Source organism: Hyposmocoma kahamanoa, unplaced genomic scaffold (genome assembly GCF_003589595.1).
Source record: "Hyposmocoma kahamanoa isolate Upper Pololo Valley unplaced genomic scaffold, ASM358959v1 78, whole genome shotgun sequence".
Classification (NCBI taxonomy): domain Eukaryota; kingdom Metazoa; phylum Arthropoda; class Insecta; order Lepidoptera; family Cosmopterigidae; genus Hyposmocoma; species Hyposmocoma kahamanoa.
Window position 1 is genome coordinate 4,777,469 of NW_020653945.1, and position 19,418 is coordinate 4,796,886.

At 36.0% G+C, this 19,418-nt stretch overlaps 1 protein-coding gene and 1 non-coding gene across 2 annotated transcripts in view; both read right to left on the bottom strand.

The window, feature by feature from the left end:
• LOC113232883 overlaps nucleotides 1-19,418 on the bottom strand; it is a 105,492-nt gene that overhangs the window by 8,975 nt on the left and 77,099 nt on the right. The window lies entirely within an intron of this gene.
• Trnak-cuu lies at nucleotides 8,517-8,589 on the bottom strand. Its single transcript has one exon. It is a non-coding gene; the product is annotated as a tRNA-Lys (tRNA).

A 19,418-nucleotide genomic window follows, 5' to 3' on the forward strand; every position in this document is an offset into this window, starting at 1 on the left:
AATTGTATTTTTTCTTTGTTTCTTTCTTTTTATTTATTTTTCATGCCAAACCAGTCGTGCGCCTGGTGTTAATCGACACGCCTGTACATAACAATTGCAGTGTCACTCTGAGCTTTAAATTGTAGATCCAAGGAGCACTTCAGGTTTAGAAGGGTTAAGGGAGCTGGTGAAATTACTGGCACATGGGACTTGTTAACTCATGTCTCTGGGTGACGGGCGCAGTGTCAATACCCATAAGATCTTTGCGTTAAGATCTCTGAGTGGCACTGCACCTGTTATGGACAAGCACGTCACTTAACACCAATCGCACAATTTGTGCGTCCCACCACTAAAAAATACACAATGTTCATTATTCGTTGCACATCAAAGATATAGAACAAAATACAATACATTAAGGGCGCGTTTCCATTATGGCTTAACTTTTTTTATATTGTTGAACGACTGTCGTGTGTAGCCCACAAGATCGTGACGACAATTTATCAGTTTATTGTCATGACAGTCTGTCGTCGTAACGTCAGAAAAGTCGTGAACGATAGTCAATCGTGTTTTACTATATGTGAACAACACTTTAAACTACACGACTATATGTCGTCACGACATAATGGGAGCGCCCTAAGTCTGCGATTTCAGAAGGAGGGTACATTCGCTCTGTGCGTATTACTTCCTTAAAGTTTGGCTTGTCTCTTACCACCAGGCGCACGATTTATTCATCCCGTCGCTATATATTATTAAAAAAAACGTTAGTCATTAAGACAACTAAACAAATGATAGAAAGATATTTTTAAATTATGAAAAAGTTTTCTAATAGTTACCTGTTGTTGTTCATGTGGGCTGTGCCCTACTCCACTTAGCCCTTTTGTAGGTAAAATCGGCCATAAAATATAGGAATTAAGGTTGACAGATGCAGTAAAGTTCTAACACGGTTATCGTTGTGAGAAACACATTATCGACTTTATTGAAAAGTCGATAAAGCTCATAATTAAATGTTGGATATCTGAAAATACACCGTACAGAACAGGAATAAGTTTACATATTATATTGAAAATATAATACTTGCATTATTAGTTGATAAGAGGTCAAGGCGTTAAGCACTTCTAGTAATGCGTATTTTAAAGAGGTAAGTAGGTTAACTTAATATTTAAATGGTACAGTTAAACAACTCAACATGTATGCTGGTGTAGGTTTGTCTATTATAACAAATCGATTTGAACAATCGATACCTTAACTTTTTTTTAGTTTAGACGATTAAAATTGTAAAAAAGTCAAATTTTTAACCGACTGCAAAAAAGGAGGAGGTACTCAATTCGATTGTGTGTTTTTTTTGTATGTATGCGATAACTGCAGTATTTGTGAACCGATTTTGACGATTCTTTTTTGTTCGAAACAGGGTACTTCAGAAGCGGTCCCATTTAAATTTGAAGAAAATATTCCACCACTAAGGGTGGCAAACTAGGGGATGAATTAATGACTTTTGAGGTCGGTTTTTTAATACTTTGTACTGAGATTACATACTAATTTACAGCGTCTAAATTTATAGACTTTATAAGACTAAAGTAACTAGAAAAACCTGGATGCAAATAACCCAAGACCATTGAGAATGGTGTACAAATGAAGAGGCCCTACCGTCAGCAGTAGGTGACTTAAGGCTGAAGAAGAAGTTTACAGGCTTGTCAGTTCAGCTCAAAATTAAAACGAAATGTAATATTATTATTAAATAATTATCATGATGTGTTTACTACAATGATATTCATATATTTTTTTGTGATATCAACAGTTTGTTATTAATATTGATAACAAAGATCGTATGAACACAAAGAAAAATTCCTTCGACTAACGACTGTTGCCTTAACGTGGCTTCCGCTTTACCAGTTAAATTAAAGCTCGATTAAACAGATATTTTTTTGGGACAAACAAGTTGTGCGTCTAGTCATAAGCGATAAGCTAGGCTATAAGCAGTTGCAGTGCTACTCAAGAGCTTTACATCGGAAAGATCCGAGGGGCACTGTCCCTGCGCCCGTCACTCTGAGACATAAGTTGACAAGTCCCTTGAGTCTGCAATTTAACCAGTACTCTTACCCTTTAAAACGCCATAATGCTCACATTGCTGCTTGGCGGCAGAAATAGGTTAGGTGGTACTTCACTGGATGAACAAGGATTTAACAAGGATCTCTACTGCTGCTAAAAGATGTTACGAATTTCTCCGTGTGCTTGCTATGAATTGAGTTTAAAATAAAAATGTTCCGCGCTGTTATTCATGGACAGATGCACTGTAATAATTTCAAGTACCTGTGTTATGACTGCGTATCGTCACTCCTCTGTACGATATCTGGGTCTAAAATTCACCATCCTGGTGGTCTACTCCCATTTCATTTCACATGTCAAATAATTAATACTCGACCACGTTAAAAATCAATGATAATTATGAAGCTACGTTCTCATCAAGCCTCTTTTTCATTTGGTCGAGTATTACTTATTTGACAGTAATTGTTTCGGACACATGTCGAACGGAAAACGGGAGATCCTCTGTTAATATCAAGTTTCTTTTAACATTAGTTCAATCTCCCTTTATGTATGTCCTATGTAAATTTATTAAAATCAATAATTTATTTGTGTTATAGTTTATAAATGTTAGTGTTGTCTATTGTTAGATCCTCGTCTGAATGAGGTCTTTAGCTTTGACGTTGGCGTTATCATTGTTAGCATCGATGGAGTTATAGCACTAAAAACATAGCATCGTTTATATCGCCCAATATGTACCAGAATTGGAGCTTTGTACCAAGTTAGTCTTTATAAGACGTATAAAAATGACCTTGACCTATACGCTAGCTTTTTGTCATAATCTGACCAATGAGAGCCTCCTACCTGACGGCATTGCTGTTGAAGGACTGTGACCTTATACAGACGTGACGGGGCGTAACCATGAGTTTATGGTTAACCGCAAATTGATGCGATATGATATTTTGTAATATTTATATTTGAAACGAAGAATGTGATCTGTAAGATGGAGGTCATATTGTGCCTAAAAGTTATCTGATAATGAAGGTGTTATATATTTATTTCGAGTTCAATATTATATACATTCGGAAATGATATACATCATTGTTATTTTATACTAGGCAGTATCTTTATGGTTACGGGCATTAGGAATAGAATTTAAATGGATATGTCAATCCTCCACCACGTTTTCGGAATATGGCTTCAGCGCTACTGCCCTTCCTGGAGCATTTGGTCTACATGACGCCACACCACCCGCCAATTGTTATGTACATATTTATTTAAGTTCAATATTATACACATTCGGAAATGAAATACAGCATTGGTATTTTATACTAGACAGTATCCATATGGTTACGGGCACTATAATTAGAATTTCAATGTACATGGCTTCAACTATTGCGACTTTGACAAGCCGATATAAGGTCCTAATTCATTAGTTGACATCCATAAAGAGAATCACGTTAGGCGGTAAGATAATCTCAGTACAGAGTACTAAAAGAACCGACCTCAAAAGTACGTGGAATTACATCTATTTGCTAAGTTTTATTGAAATCGGTTACCGGAAAGTGTGCAAACCCGGATTCATACCCTAGTTCGCCACTATATGGAACTTAACAAAGGAGATAATAAAAATTCGATTCTCACTACTCAATATACATTGAGAAAGAAAAATGCATTGAATAGGACAATAGCAAAATCAACCATTAAATTTTAGGCGTTATTTATAAAAATGAATCTTCATGCGTGAACAGCCACCCTTAGAGGTGGATGATTTTCTTCAAAATTAAATGGGACCACTATGGAGGTACCCTCTTTCCAACAAAAAAGAATCATCAAAATCGGTTCACAAATACCGGAGTTATCGCGTAACATACATACAAAAAAAACAAAAAAAAAACAGTCGAATTGAGAACCTCCTCTTTTTTTTGAAGTCGGTTAAAAAAGCTTAATGTTCAAGTGATATTATGTCAAATACTGCTAACAGGATGTAGTGCGTTCTAAGTCGGCGGTCCGAGCGGAATCGAAACGCATGACTTTTCGCTCTTACTGCATAGATATGAAGATTTTTCTGACTGGCCCAAGCCAATTCCGCGTTAATAAGTGTGGTGGCTCTTACACACATGTTCAGGGCTTATGTAAAACGAAAGGAAATTTGGTAAAACGACTCCTTTTAAATCGCGAACCAAATCGTAAAATCGCTTTTACGTATACTTGGTTCGAATATGATTTGGTGTAATTAGTAACAGTAAACGACGTTTAGACGAGGAGTAATAAGTTAACGCGGTGTGGACATGTCATGCGGAGGGAAGAATGTCATGTGACGACAAGAGTGTTAGGTATGAATGTGGAGGGATATAAGGCGAGAGGAAGGCCAAAGAAAAGATGGAACGACTGTGTAAAAGATGACATGGATAAGAAAGGTGTGAGTATGAACATGACGGCTGATAGGGGAGAGTAGATTAAAAATATATGTTGTGCCGACCCCACCTAGCGTGGGAGAAGGACAGGAAGAAGAAGGAACTGACGTTTAGTAGGTTGCTAGTTTTTGATGACTAAACATAGTCTTAAAGCAGTAATCCGTAGTTCTTAATTATTTATAAGGTGTTAATTAAAAAGAAAACGAGAATTTAATAACGGAAAAATCATAGAAGTACGCGTATGTAGAGACCAGATGATATCGTCTGCTTAAAGGTAAAACTACATAAGTGACATTCCACAAATCCATAAAAAATCTCCAAATTATGTACATGTTCTAAGAAAATCACCATCTTTCTGCAGATAAAACCACTTATTGAGTTTATAGCTTTTTTGTTATTGAGTTTCACCTGCAGAAAGATAGTAATTTTCTTACCATAGCTATACAAAGACTTTTTATAGAAATATCACTTATGTGGTTTTACCTTTAAACAGATGAAATATTGTTTATCAGGTTAATAGTTAAAAATCTTTAAGGTTTATTTTGATTATCTGTGTTTCAATGCGTTAATTGAGAACTGAACCAAATCATCACTAACCAATAAAGATGATAACATTATTTTTCAAAGTGACATTAGTAATTGTCAGATAACAATATCTTCAACTAAAAATCCGATTATAGGTAACGAGGTACTTGATTGTAAACATTTTAAAGGTCTATCCACACATATCCGGGCCGTGCCCGGGACGTGGACTGGCCGTGCTCCGTCAGGGGCCCAAAAAATATTTACATATACAACACGTTCACACATGTCCGTGTCCGGGTCGGTGCCGGGACGGGCCCACAGTTCATACAAACTACATAACGCCCACGTCCTGGGCACGGTCCTGATGTGTGTGGATAGTCCTATATACTTTCCATACACATCAAGCAGTCAATGTAAAAAAAAAAACAAATAAATCATTTTCTAGTTTCCTCAGACATTTACGTTTAAGGACATGACTATGCCATGACGTAAGTAATGACGTCATGATAGTTTTCGTAAGCTTAAACAATCATGTTACAATAATAGAGTATTGGCAGATGAGGAAAAGCAAAAGATACAATATTTTTGTTACGAAATTTTGAAACAATTCGTGTCTCTGATTTTCCTACAATATTGATAGTTATTTCCGCATACCACAAAAAAGTATTTAAATAGAATAAAGTCTCTGCAATTTGCTTTGCTACAAATGAACGAAAATTACAAATTTTAAAAGAAAAAGTGATTTGAATAGTTCGGATTTGAAATTGCAATGTTCAAAATTTAATGTTTTGATATAATAGGGATTAGGATAACTTTTCAGAAAGTATTTACATTAACCATAATGGATATAATATAAATCATAATTATATCACAAAAATATTGAAAGAAGGATTGGTTTTTAGATTTTATTCTGATTGTTGTCCGATTGCCCATTTTATGTTTTGTCAAAATTGTTAGTCAATTTTCGTGCGTGTTCTTTGACAAATCGCATGAAACGATTTTTCCGGTTCTTTAATTTGTTTCTGTGCTCTAATTACGCAAAGTTTTATGTTCTTACGTTTGCGTTTTATTGTGGCCGTAAAAATCGTTAAAAATAACATAAAAGTATATTTATAGAATAGAAATAGTAATGGGGGGCTTACGTAAGTTAAATTCTTTATACGTTCAATAACAAAATTATTTATAAATACTTCTGCTATTACAAATAATTATGTTCAGCATTATATAAAGGAAATAAATATGTTTCATATAGAAAAAGATAAACAACAAGACATTTTCCATTTTTGTCTCATCTAGGTACTTAAAGGTAGAAAGTACTTTGATTTTGGATGTACTGTCACCTTACCTACTTCTGCCGCCAAACAATAATGTGAGCATAATTACTGCGTTCAGGGGATCTGCTCTCATTCGCAGTCCAAAACAATCATTGTCATAATCTCAGTACAGAGTACTAAAACAACCGACCTCCAAAGTACGTGGATTTACATCTATTTGCCAAGTTTTATTGACATCGGTGACCGGAAAGTGTGCAAACCTGGATTCATCCCCTAGTTTGCCACTATACGGCACTTGACACAGGAGATAATAAAAATCGGTTCTCACTACTCAAAGTATATTGAGAGAGAAAAACGCCTTGAATTGGAGAATAGCAAAATCAACCATTAAATAATTGCTCCTTATAATAAAATTTAGGCGCTATTTATAAAAATGAATCTTCATGCGTGAACAGCCACCCTTAGGATGATTTTCTTCCAAATAAAATGGGACCACTATGGATTTACCCTCTTTCCAACAAAAAAAGAATCATCAAAATCGGTTCACAAATGGCGGAGTTATCGCGTAACATACATACAAAAAAAATGTAATTGAGAAACTCCTCCTTTTTTTGAAAACAACGTCAAGTATGAAGCTTCATTAGCATCATACGTCTTGTAATTAGATCGAGTGTTAGTTATTTGACTGTAATTGTTTCGGACGGAGAATGACCGGCCTGACAACATACAAAATTAATTTTTCTACATTTACTTACTTTCGATTCGTATTCGTTCCGTGGGGTCTACTCTCGATCTCCGTCCGACATCCGTCCGAAACAATTACTGCCAAATAAGCAATACTTGTCCAAATGAAAAGACGCGTGATGCGAATGAAGCTTCATACTGAATACTTGTCTTTTAATTTTGTCGAATATTACTTATTTGACAGTAATTGTTTCGGACAGATGTCGGACGGAGATTGAGAGTAGCCCCCCTGGTTTCCACGTTTTCCAAAGGATCTCAATGCTTTCTTAAATAAAAAAATTACGTTCACAAATGTATACTCGTACGTAACTTAGAAATTAAATACGCCCAGAGGGACTGCCACCGGTACCGGCAAGAAGTACAGTAAGTACCAATAAACTGGTAAGTTAAGTACTTGTTTTCACTGAACACAAAAACCTACGCTTTCTTTTCCTTATTTCCTTTGAATATTCATCGCCATACCGACCGAGACGCTCGCGTGTTAAATGTTCTTTTTCCATTTGATTATCAGCTGATTTACTTAGGTCATTGTTTGTATTGTGAGAGAAATAAGTTATAAGAGAATACGCAGGTGGGAAATTAAATCGAAAGCGATATTAAAATTGAAAGTCGATAATAAAAACAGCAAACTTACTTATGTTCATGATTGGTTCTTGTATCTGCAGACCTATTAAATACATGTAATTGACGAATTGTTGTGTTGTACATCCATAGTAATGTATGAAAAAAAAAAAAATATATGTATGTATGTTACTTCATACTCATGAGGTAGAAGACAAGTAGGATATCACCTAAATTTTGTGTAACCGGAGAAATAATCGGAATAAATTGTTAAAACATGTTTAATTGGCAATTAAACCCATTATCTTTATCAACCCATATATATACGTTCCACTGTTAGGCACGGGTCAACTCTGTGGCAATGTTAAGGGCATATAGTTCGCCACGCTGACCCAATGCCACATTATGAATTTTAATTCATTTGTGTCTAACATGAAGGAAGAATTGTGGCCGAAGTGTGTCATGTATCGACGTTTCCGAGGCCGGTTACCGGACACCCACGTTCCATCACACGTCGAGGTTCATACGTGTAAATAAATAGTTTTTTATTCTATTATTATGTATGTTAGTCTATAAGATATGCGTAAATGTGACAGAAGTACAAATAATATAAAAAAATATATAAATGCGGGTTGGAAACTTCACACGTTTTCTTAGGGTTGAGAGCCATCATCGTCGTGCAGGTTTCATTGCGATGTTTTCCTACACCGAAAATCTCACGATAAATATCAAATAAAATTTCGCACATAAATTTTGAAAAAGTCTACATCGCGTACATTTGTTTTTTTTTTTTTCAAACAAAACAACGTTCCGGGCCCTTTATAGGTTCTTATATTTTTGCCGTAACCATGGGACCTGTAAAAGACGTAGTCATTTGAAAAACAAATATACGCGATTTACATCCGAAAAAATTTGTTTAAAAAATTCACAAAAATCTAAGATGATATGAAATGTAATGTTTCATTTCATAAAATGTAAAAAAAATTTATGACTAGTGCGCCCAACGTGGGGCTCGAACCCACGACCCTGAGATTAAGAGTCTCATGCTCTACCGACTGAGCTAGCCGGGCTTATTGTAACGATGTGAAATTATCCTTTGGTTATTGAGTAAAGATACGACTGGACCGCGTTCCATTGGCCGTTTGAACGCGTGACAAGGAATGCAGTAAGAATGCGTGCATGACTGGTTCTAGTGTTGTACTAAAATTGTTATCGATATAAAGTTTGTCATTTTATGTAACTATGTTTTTGCATTCGATTACAATCTCAATTGTTTTACTAAAATTGTTGGTTTCCAATTAATTTATCGAATCTTTAATAGAGAGACGTGTCGTGTTTCTGCTGTGTATATGACACAAGTAGCTGTATTTATCTTTAAGACGTTGTAAGCGTAATAGGAAACCATACTTGTACAATTAAAATATAGATAAAATAACCTACTTTATTCCAACACTGTCAAGTAAGTGCAAGTACAAGTGAAGCCAGCGCACGCGCTGCTTTTTAAGTTCCTTATCCGAACCGGTCCACCCGTGGGAGTTGCGAAAGCCAAGGTTGGAGCTTTCTTTATTATAATATGCCCAGGAATGCAAACGGATATGCTAAAATGTGAGCCCACTATGGATGTAAGAATCTTGAAGCGGAGGAATTCCGTACAAAAAAGGGAAAGAGAGCAAATATTAAATTGATCGTAAAGAAAATGTGTTAGACTTCGGGAATTCATTCATGTATATAACATACAACCTTTTTTGGAAAAAAAAACTGTAGGCTTAAGTTAAAAATTTCGTGCCGTAAAATATGCTGTTGCATGCCGCGCCATATTCCTATTATTTTGTGTTATTCAATAAAGTCAAAATCCATTTATTCCTATAGGTAAAATAAATTTACACTTGAGAACGTCATTTTTTAATCTGCTGCTCATTGCTATGCTGACTTTTCTGAGAAGAATAAGCAAAAATTTATCGGGGTTGCTCTTTTGAAAGAAACCTAAATGCTATGGAGTACACTTTGATTCAAATTTGCGTGGAATCTAGAGCCATGCCGTCTTTCCATGCATTTTTATCTAATACGTGGTTCTCAGTTTTGTAATACTACTTTTGAATTAAAATACTTTTAATGTAAGTTTTAAACTTAAGAAAATTACAATCTTATTATTACGCTCCGGAATCTTATCACAAAAACGTATAGTTAAAAGAAACAAACAATAATAGCAAGCAAGTACGGCGTTCCCAATTAAATGTATACAAATTGTCAAAAGTTGCCTAAAGAAATATAAATCAAAAGCCGAGGTCAATAGGCAGTTAATAACAAAAAAAGCACCTTCTGTAAGGAAGTGGAGGTACCAAAATACAATTAAATTCATCTTCATAACCATTGACCTGTCATCACTCAACTGCATAAATCATAATGAATAATTTTTCGAGTGCAAATGAGTGGTTCTTGACTTGTATCTCAGCCCTGACCGCATCTCGTTATGAGTCAGTGATCACGACACGGCTTCTGTTGCGATACAGATGTGACGAAATTATTACTATTATCGGTTATTCTCTTTAAAAATTTACAAATATACAAGTAAGTTCTTTATTAACTCATATTATAAAACGAAAAATTATTTTGTAAAAGTAATTTTTCTCATTAATATAGTTAAGTTTTAGAGTCGTATTCTAGAACTCTACTCAATGCTCAAGTCAGGATTGCAATGGAAACACAAGCACTGGAAATACGACCCTAATAGCAGGGACTTGAGTATGATTTCTAGTGCTTTGAATGATACTCAAGTCCTGACTTAAGTATTGAGTAGAGTTCTAGACTACGACCCTTAGACGTGCAAGCCAGCTGCCCAAGCTAGGTAAAACCTATAGATAGTCTCCTACCTTTGCCCTGGATAAAAATACAGGCAGTAAAAAAATATTTGACACAACATTAAATGAAAAAAACCGCGAGTCGTAAACTGAAAAAAACAGGAGATTAACTTAAAATCAATTAAAAAGTCGCCACGTTGTTACTACAAATAAAAGGTACTCATTAATAACCAGATTGTCATTAATAATGTTTTATAGCGCTAAAAGTACGTCAACTAAGAGGCTAATAAATAAGAACTAACTAGCATTAAAAGATTATTTATAAGTACATTGTCCATTGCTTACTTTTAACTATTTATTATATAGGTTTGCTTTTTATCACCATCTCACTTGCATTGTTATGTTATACATATATGTCGAAAATCATACATTCGTTAATGTATAGTTTCCGCCATAGCCATAATAAACTAATTAGAAACATTACAAATTTAACAGCATACAAAGAGTGAATGACTGGAGTGCAGAAGATAATGCGGGAAGTGTGAGTGAGTAGTGAGAGAATGAAGAGACTGAATGGTGACAGACAGCTCTTAGCACACTCGAAGTCATTTTGCAAAAATAAAAAGTTTTCCCCTAACTTATTTCCACCCAGAAAACGTTTTCTAAATATAAAATAACAGCTATTTTAATGTCACATCCCTAATTCGAAAGGGACTAAAATTTCATTAACACATCTCTAGTAAGCAAGTTCGGCATGTCCTCAGACGAGGTCGTATGACTCAATGGACATTGGACATGCTTATATTCGCTTACTCTGCGCCGGCGCATACCACAGCCGGAACAAAAGAATGTGGGGAAGCATGCGCAAATCTGTCACGAATTTTAATACGGTATGCCCATAGACGTGTACATGTATACAAAGAAGAGGATATTTGACAATAATAGTAGAACGAAATTGAACACATTGTTTTCAATTTCGTTCTTCTTACAAATTTCTTAGAAATTATTATTTACTACTTAAATAGATAGCAGATAAAAACCGAGAAGTTTGTTGCCCCATATTGATTAAGCAGGGATCGAAATAAGACACTGTTACATGCGTTTTTGCGCAATACTGATACATAATACGATTAAATTTACAATGTCTTTGGTATCCGAAACCTTCTACCACTACATTGCAAATTTTTGGTACTGAAAACTCCTTTTCAATATTTTCAACATTAAATGTAAAGAACAGATTTCCAGCGTGCGTTTGCGAAAATAACTATCATCAATTTGGAGTCTTAACAAATGCGAGAGGATTTTTAATAGATTGGAGCATTGTGGTAATACTTATAATTGTGCTCAGATTAGAAGCGAGGTTCGCGAACCTCGTTTATAGTTGGAATTAGACATGTGCGCCGATTGTAAAATTGTCGGCGGCGGTGTTTGATGGTTTTTTCGCCCGGCGCGCGGTTCCGGCATCGTGCGGGGCGCGGCGTGGCATAATTTTTTTACAACATTGCTTAAATATAGCGTTTGTATATTCAGTGTTTTTTAACCCTTCAACAGATGTGTAGGCCCTGTTACTAAATCGAACGTCTGTGAAAAACAAAAACAATAATTAAATAAAAACACAAAGTTCCCTCCGTGTCGCGTTGCCGTGGGACAAATGACTATTTAATATACAGGACTTAGAATAATAACGCATAGAAACCTAGTCCGCACACGCTAAGTGAGGCAAATTGACGCGCGCCAAAAGGGCCTACACGAGCGGGCGGGCCTTCAGTGCTCAAGGTCAACTTGCACCGCGAATAGATCAAGAATTTTAGCTAAAAATGACGAAATGTGCTGTAAATGAGTGTAAAAATACGTCAGACAAACATAAAATAGACCAAAACCGAAAATTAACCTACTACTGAAACTAGCCTACATGAATTTGATTTTTGCCTCACTTGTGACAGTTCGTTTGATATGAAACTATCATTCTATGCGTTATTATTCTAAGATACAGGATATCGGTTCAGCGACAGATGTGGCCAGCCCAGTGCCACTTCAACTTGCTACATTTCTGGATGATGTCCACAACTTTAGTCTTATGCCGATTCCTTAACGAGATACCCAACATAGACCTTTCCATAGCTCGCTGAGCGACGTGTAGTTTGTGAGCCAGTTTGACCGTCATATTCCTCGTCTCGCCTCCGTAAGCCATGACCGGCAGGACGCATTGATTGTAAAGCCTGGTCTTCTGGCACCGCGGGAGTGGTCACGAGAAGACATGACGCAGTTTCATAAATGACAGACGGTCCGTAATTTATTTTAATTGTACGATAATATTGCATTGAAATATACGAGTAGTTAGTTAATAATTAACAAAGAAGCTGATTTTTCAATAAAATAAATTTATCTGTCACGCCGATTTTACGTTCTAGTTCATCATCGTATCACATATGTCTAGTTAGGATTATTATAATACTTATGTGTAGAAAATAATGGTCACAGCAAACCGGCAGACGGGAAGGTAGAGGACGTTAAATTTACCAATGTATAATTTTTATATTATTTCAATGGGAATTAGGTATAAATTTCAATGCTGTAGCACTAGCTTCGGAGTTCATTAAATTGAGTAATGCACTCTTCAATCTAATACTTAAGACTAACACAACAAGTGACTGAGTAATTTTAACTTAGTAAGTGTGCATATTGACGCAAAAAGGAAAAGAATACGACGTCAGCAATATGTCTAACTCGGGCGAGACAAACGCTGATTTTCAGTCGTTCCTGGACGTCTACTTTCGGTCTTCGTCCAACATAAAAATAAGTAATGCTCGACCATATTAAAAGACGCTTGATACGAATGGAGCTTCATACTTGACATTATCTTTAAATTTGGTCGAGTATTAATTATTTGAAAGTAGGTAACTGTTTCGGACGGATATCGGACGGAGAACGGGAGTACATAGTGTTAAGGAAGTTGTACATGCTGTGTGTTTCCTTATGTAAATTGTAATGCCTTGCCGTTCGCCAGTTTGAGCTGGCCCTAACATTTCTGCTATAGTCTGTCTTTTTTGAAGACGGAGTAAAATGATATTTGCAGGGTTGCAGTTTTCATAAAATTTTAAACAGTCATGTAGTTATTGTTGACAGTTTTATCTATACATTGTGAAAGGTTGTAAAATTTTGCCGTTCTAATAATTACTAATTGCGTTATTATCTTCTTTATTCTTATTTTGACAGTTTGCTTACTGGTATGGAAATAAATTTTTATTCATATACATTTTAATAAAGACAGGCGGATTTGATTATGTATATTAAATTAAAATGAAAAACTATAAAATATGTCTCGTCTTTGCATTTTAATGGACATAGTTCTAAATGTAGTATACGTATGTATGAATTTTCAAAAATTGGCAATTTAAATGAGCATGTGCCCAGCAGTTGGACGAATAATGGGCCAATGATGACTCACATGAAACAAATTCGGCTATGTATTGCACAAGCGTAACCAACATGCAATCCATAGTCAATATAATATTAATCGACTGCAACATCTGCAATCACTACCTGCTTGCAAGTGGGTAACAATTTTGCGCTATGAAATGTCATTTAACTCCATCTTCAAAAAAGACAGACTATAAGTACTTTGATCCATATTCATGTTAATTTTCGCTTTGGCAAAAGTACTTAGCTCTCACTTTTCCAAAACTCTCACTTCTCGAAGAATGTAAATGCCATTAAATAATTGGTCCCAAATGTAAAGCCTAAAGAGTAAAACATGGCGTGATTGTGCAATGAGTATCAAGATGTTACCATAGTTATGTGGTGTCCGCTTCCCACAGCTTTCGCCATTATTCTATTGCCACAAACGCTGTCGAAACTTTAAATTGCGGGTAGTCACGACATTGTTATGGATGACGAGAAAAGGTTGATTTAATGGGAGGAGGACAAATGATTTTATTTATGGTCTGAGTGGTTGTATATCTGCAAAGTGTAGTCAGTAGTAGGAGCTCCTTGTGAAAGAGTTCGTCCAGAGAAGTGCCCTATTTGTGCCGCCAAGCAGTAATGCTCACATTACTGTGTTCCGGTTCTGTTGGGTGCTGGTGAAACTACAGGTACATGGAACTTGTCAACTTATGTCAGGGTGATGAGTACAGTGGCATTGTCCCTCAGATTTTTGCGATTTAACGCTCTGAATGGCGCTGCTATGGACAGGCGAGTCTCTTAGCACCAGGAAGACTTGTTGCGTATGTTATTAATTATTATATACGAAAAAATTGTTACATTCCCGATGGCGACGATGTCAGTGACCTAACGGTTTATATCGTAGGCGCTGGATGAGGAGGTCCCAGGTTCGAGTCTCGGTATGACCAAAATGAGAAATGAAGTTTTCTAAATTGGTTTCTTTACAAATCCCACGAAAATCGATTACAAATTCGTGGGAAAAAACAAAATTTTTTTTCTTCATTTAGAGACAACTTAGTATCTTTCCTTTAAGATTTAGTTTATCGACGTAACTATTTATAAGATTTGATAAAAAGAAGTGTCGATCTTTACACCTAGTTTCCAAGAACATGATCATCATTATCTCACAATATTTAATAACAACAAACAGCGTATTTCTACCATAACAAAGGAAATAACGGAGTGAACTGTAGCTTTAAATCTTCAGAAATCGCATGCGCATGCGATTGTGTAATTGTTATATCGCGTGCTTCCAAACATTTTGATCGATTCAATTAATCCCCGTGAGAAAGTTCCGGATGCGTTTAGCAAAGTTTAGAGTATTTTATAAATGTTATTTAAACTTTTACACATTTTTAACGGGTAGTTAATGTTCGGAGAAATTTAATCGGAGCTAAGTTAAAAACTTGTTTCGTAATTAGTTTGTTTTGAGTCATAAGTATATTTTTATTTGAAACTCATTTGATCATAATTTTATTACAAAAATGGTAGGTAATTTCAAATTGTCTGAGGTATATGAAGTTCCCACTCAATATTGGACCTCGTGGAAAGTACAGGCCAAAACCTCTAATTGGAAGAGGAGGTTTGTGGCAGTGGGATTATGTTTGGCTGAATATTATATTTTCTTTTAAACGTTTGAAAACTGTCCCCAAGCCATTAAAAATTGTTATATATTTATTTATTAGACGGTCTTTCTCTCACACTAGCTACCTGCCTCCGATTGGGGGCAAGAATAGTCCACCCCCATCAATGCACATGTGGTGATGCCGTTGACGAGTTTGGTCACCATGGCTTCACGTGTACTCAAGGCGCTGGCCGCATATCCTGACACGCAGCGTTCAATAACATCATCGTACGGGCCTTCACCAGTGCTGACAGTTCTCGAACCCACTGGCATCTGTCGCAGTGATGGTAAGAGGCCTGACGGTATGACTGTCGGTCCATAGAAGCTAGGGAGACAGCTAGTGTGGGACGCAACGTGTGTGGACACTATAGCCCCCTGCCATGTCTTTGCAAGCGTGGGCGGCGCAGGCTCTGTGGTCAGAGCGACCGAGAACAGCAAAAGGCTGAAATACGCCAACCTTGCTCAGTGCTACAGCTTTGTGTCTTTTGCGGTTGAAACCTTGGGTCTCTGGGGGCCATAGGTGAAATTTCTAGCCAACAAGCTGTGGGATCGCCTCGGAGAAGCCTCCGGTGACCACAAGTCTGGACGTTATTTTCGCTATAAGTTTAGTAATTCAAAGGGGAAATGTTGCCAACCTTCTGGTCACGATGCCCCAGGGTAAGGCCCTCGGGGAAATTTTGTATTCATAAACTTTCTTACTTTTTTTATGTATCTACCTGCTAATGTACTAAAATGAAACATGTTCATTATTATTTTGCAAGAGAATGTTGCTATGGTTATGGACATGGACATATCAGTTCTTCGCCGCGATTTCTGTACACGGATCCTTCAAAAGGAAGGTCAATTGAGCATTGGGAGCATGTTTATTTGGAATATAATGTACATTTGTAAAATGAAATATATTCATAATTCTACTACAGAATGTCGCTATGGTTACGGACAAAGACAATAGACATGTTAAAAACAAAAGCCAATAAAAGTCACAAGAAAAAATAAACAAAGGAAAAAGTAAACAAAGAAACCAGTAAGTCAATGAAAGAAACGTAACACAACAAACAACTCATTTGACAACATTATTGTTCAGAGAGAGCGGTCAATGGGTGACCGTCACAGTTTCAATATAGTAAAAGCAAACGCATTTGTGAGATGCGAAAATAAAAATACGGGGTCAAGTGACACATAGCATACGTGGAACGATCTTTAAAATGTTTTAGAGCATTTGTACGGATGTAACGTACTTGTGATTTTGGCTTTTGCACATGAAGCATGTAATTAGACATAAATGAGATATTGTTCGATACACAATACACAAAAAGATCGCCAGATTTACAAAACCACTCAGTAAGATTCTTATTTTCTGTCCCGTTCATTGTATATCGACGGTTGAAAAGTAAAAAGGTGCAAGTGACATTTATTTTGAAAATGGTTTTGATTTTTTTTATGATAGTCATTGACGGGACGAACAAGACGTGCAATTTGTGTTAAGTGACACGCCTGTCCTTAGCAGGTGCAGTGCCACTCAGAGCTTTAAATCTAAAGATTTGAGGTACACTGCCACTACGCCTGTCACTCGAGACATAAATTGACAAGTTCCATGTGACTGTATTTCACCAGCACTATTACCCTTCAAAACCGGAACGCAGTAATGCTCACATTACTGCTTTGCGGCAGAAATAGGTAAGGTGGTAGTACTTTTTATAAATTGTTAATAACATCGTAAAGATTTCGTTTTCATTGTTTGCCTTTTATTTTGAATCACTCCGGAATTTCCCAAGGAGGTATTATTCACTCAATGAGCTTTACTAAAGTTTAGGTAAATCTACTCTATATCTGTGTCAATAAAATGTATTGCAAATAAAAACGAATGGTTTGAATAAAATGAGGAACATATCATAACCACGAAAGACTTGAGGCAACAAAAAAATGTTAGAATGAGTAATCGTAAACGTTAAATTAGTAAAGTCAAAACAAAATAATTACAAAGACAATGCGATCGCCAAGCCAAGGTGATCGAGCGGAACAATAAACTTTATTAAGCGGCTATTATTTAAAGGTCAAGTGGTTTTAATAGAGACAATATTATTTTAATTAAATGTCGGTAAATAGAATGGGTACTTAGTCTATGGGAAATGCTCAAGCTTTGCACGTGGTCTGGATTGTAGCGTTGTAACACGTAAGACAATTTCTTTTTGAATTTTATAAAGAGCAACGAACCGTTTCTTTAATAATCCATTACTTATAATTTATAATTAGCAGTATAAATATGCAGAGCTCTTTGTGAAAGAATTCGTCCAGGGAAGTACTGCCATCTTTAGTCAACATTATAATACTTTCATTTACATTATATTCATTATAATACTTATATAAGTAATGATATTTTTTTATGCTATATAATTTATGCAGTTTATTACATTTCTTTCTCAATCTCTCTTACGCTATTGCCCGCTTATAACCTTAGCTCTCACTGGGCTGGCTGGAAGAGATCTCTTTTAATATTTCTGTTGTATTTATTTGGTGCAATAAAGAATATAAAAAGTAATGGTAATATTTATCACTAGTTCTTTCCTGTTCGTCTCACATGCACTCCACGTACATCACAAGGCATTGTATAGGTTCACAAGGCCAAAGTGAAAGTACAAACAATCACATGTTATTGTCAGTATACAGTTAACCAATAAGGAGTTACAACAATAACCGTTTGATTACATATTCATTGTTCTATCCTAATACATTTCGGTAACGAATATTACTCAATTTAAGGCACAGTGGGTGACCGTAACTGGTTAATACGCTTGATTGAGTTGTTGGTAATTAAAATTGTACATTATGTTACAGTGAAATTGCCGTACTGAATTGCGTAATTATTGGTTTGTTGCCACAAGACGCGGTAAATTGCAATAGACTTATCGCGTAAGGTAAAGAACTGGAATTTGAAACATAACTTCGATGGAAAACAGTGTACCAAAAAGTCACGGAAAGAAAACACAAGAAATGTTTGCTTTCTTTCAGAGACAAGTTTAAAGAAACTGATATGGATGACTGTGGCATCACAGTACATTTATTTTATTCAAATATTTTATATGCCCGTAAAAATATACATCATTTCAATAAGAAATTAGATATCCATAATATTAACCTTAAAGCTAAGTCCAAACTCATGGTACCACGACTTCGTTTAACTAAGCTAAACGTATGTAAAAACGTATGTATACAGTTCCCCATAAAATAACGTACGTATACGTACGTACGTACGTACGTGTACGTAATACGTTTTTACGGCAAGGTTACGGAGTATATTAAGATTATCATTTCCTAAGTTTAAAACTTACAATAAAGGTATTTTAATTGAAAAGTCATATTACAAAATTCAAGAGCATTTGTTAGATAAAGATGTATGGAAAGACAACATGAGTCTAGATACCACGCAATTGGGATTCACAGTGTATTCCACAGCATTTAAGTTTATTTGAAAAGAGCAATCCCTATAGTTTCGAGATAGTTCTTCCCAGGGAGGTCAGCGTAGTGAACGAGCAATAGCTTAAAAATTTTACCTATGGAATAAATGATTATTTGACTTTGTCTTTGACCTGTAAACTTGTTAGTCTACTCGGCAAAACCAAATTAATGGTGCAAACACGATAATTCCACTGTAAGTAGTTAAGGAGTTCCGTAGTCTGATGTCTGAACCAGGGTAATTCTGTCAATCAATGATTTAAAATAAAAGGCAAACTATGAAAACCAAATCTTTACATTGTTACTAACAATTTTAGTTTACTTTAGTAGCTCCTTGTGAACGTGTTCATCCAGGGAAGTACTGCCAACTTACCTATTTCTGTCGCCTAGCAGTGATGTGAGCATTACTGCGCTCCGGTTTAGAAAGGTAAGAGTGCTGGTGAAATTACAGGCACATGGAACTTGTCAACTTATGTCTCAGGGTGACGGGTGCAGTGGCAGTGCCCATAAGATCTTTGCGATTTTAAGCTCTGAGTGGCACTGCTACTGTTATGGACAGGCGTTTCGCTTACCACCAGGCACA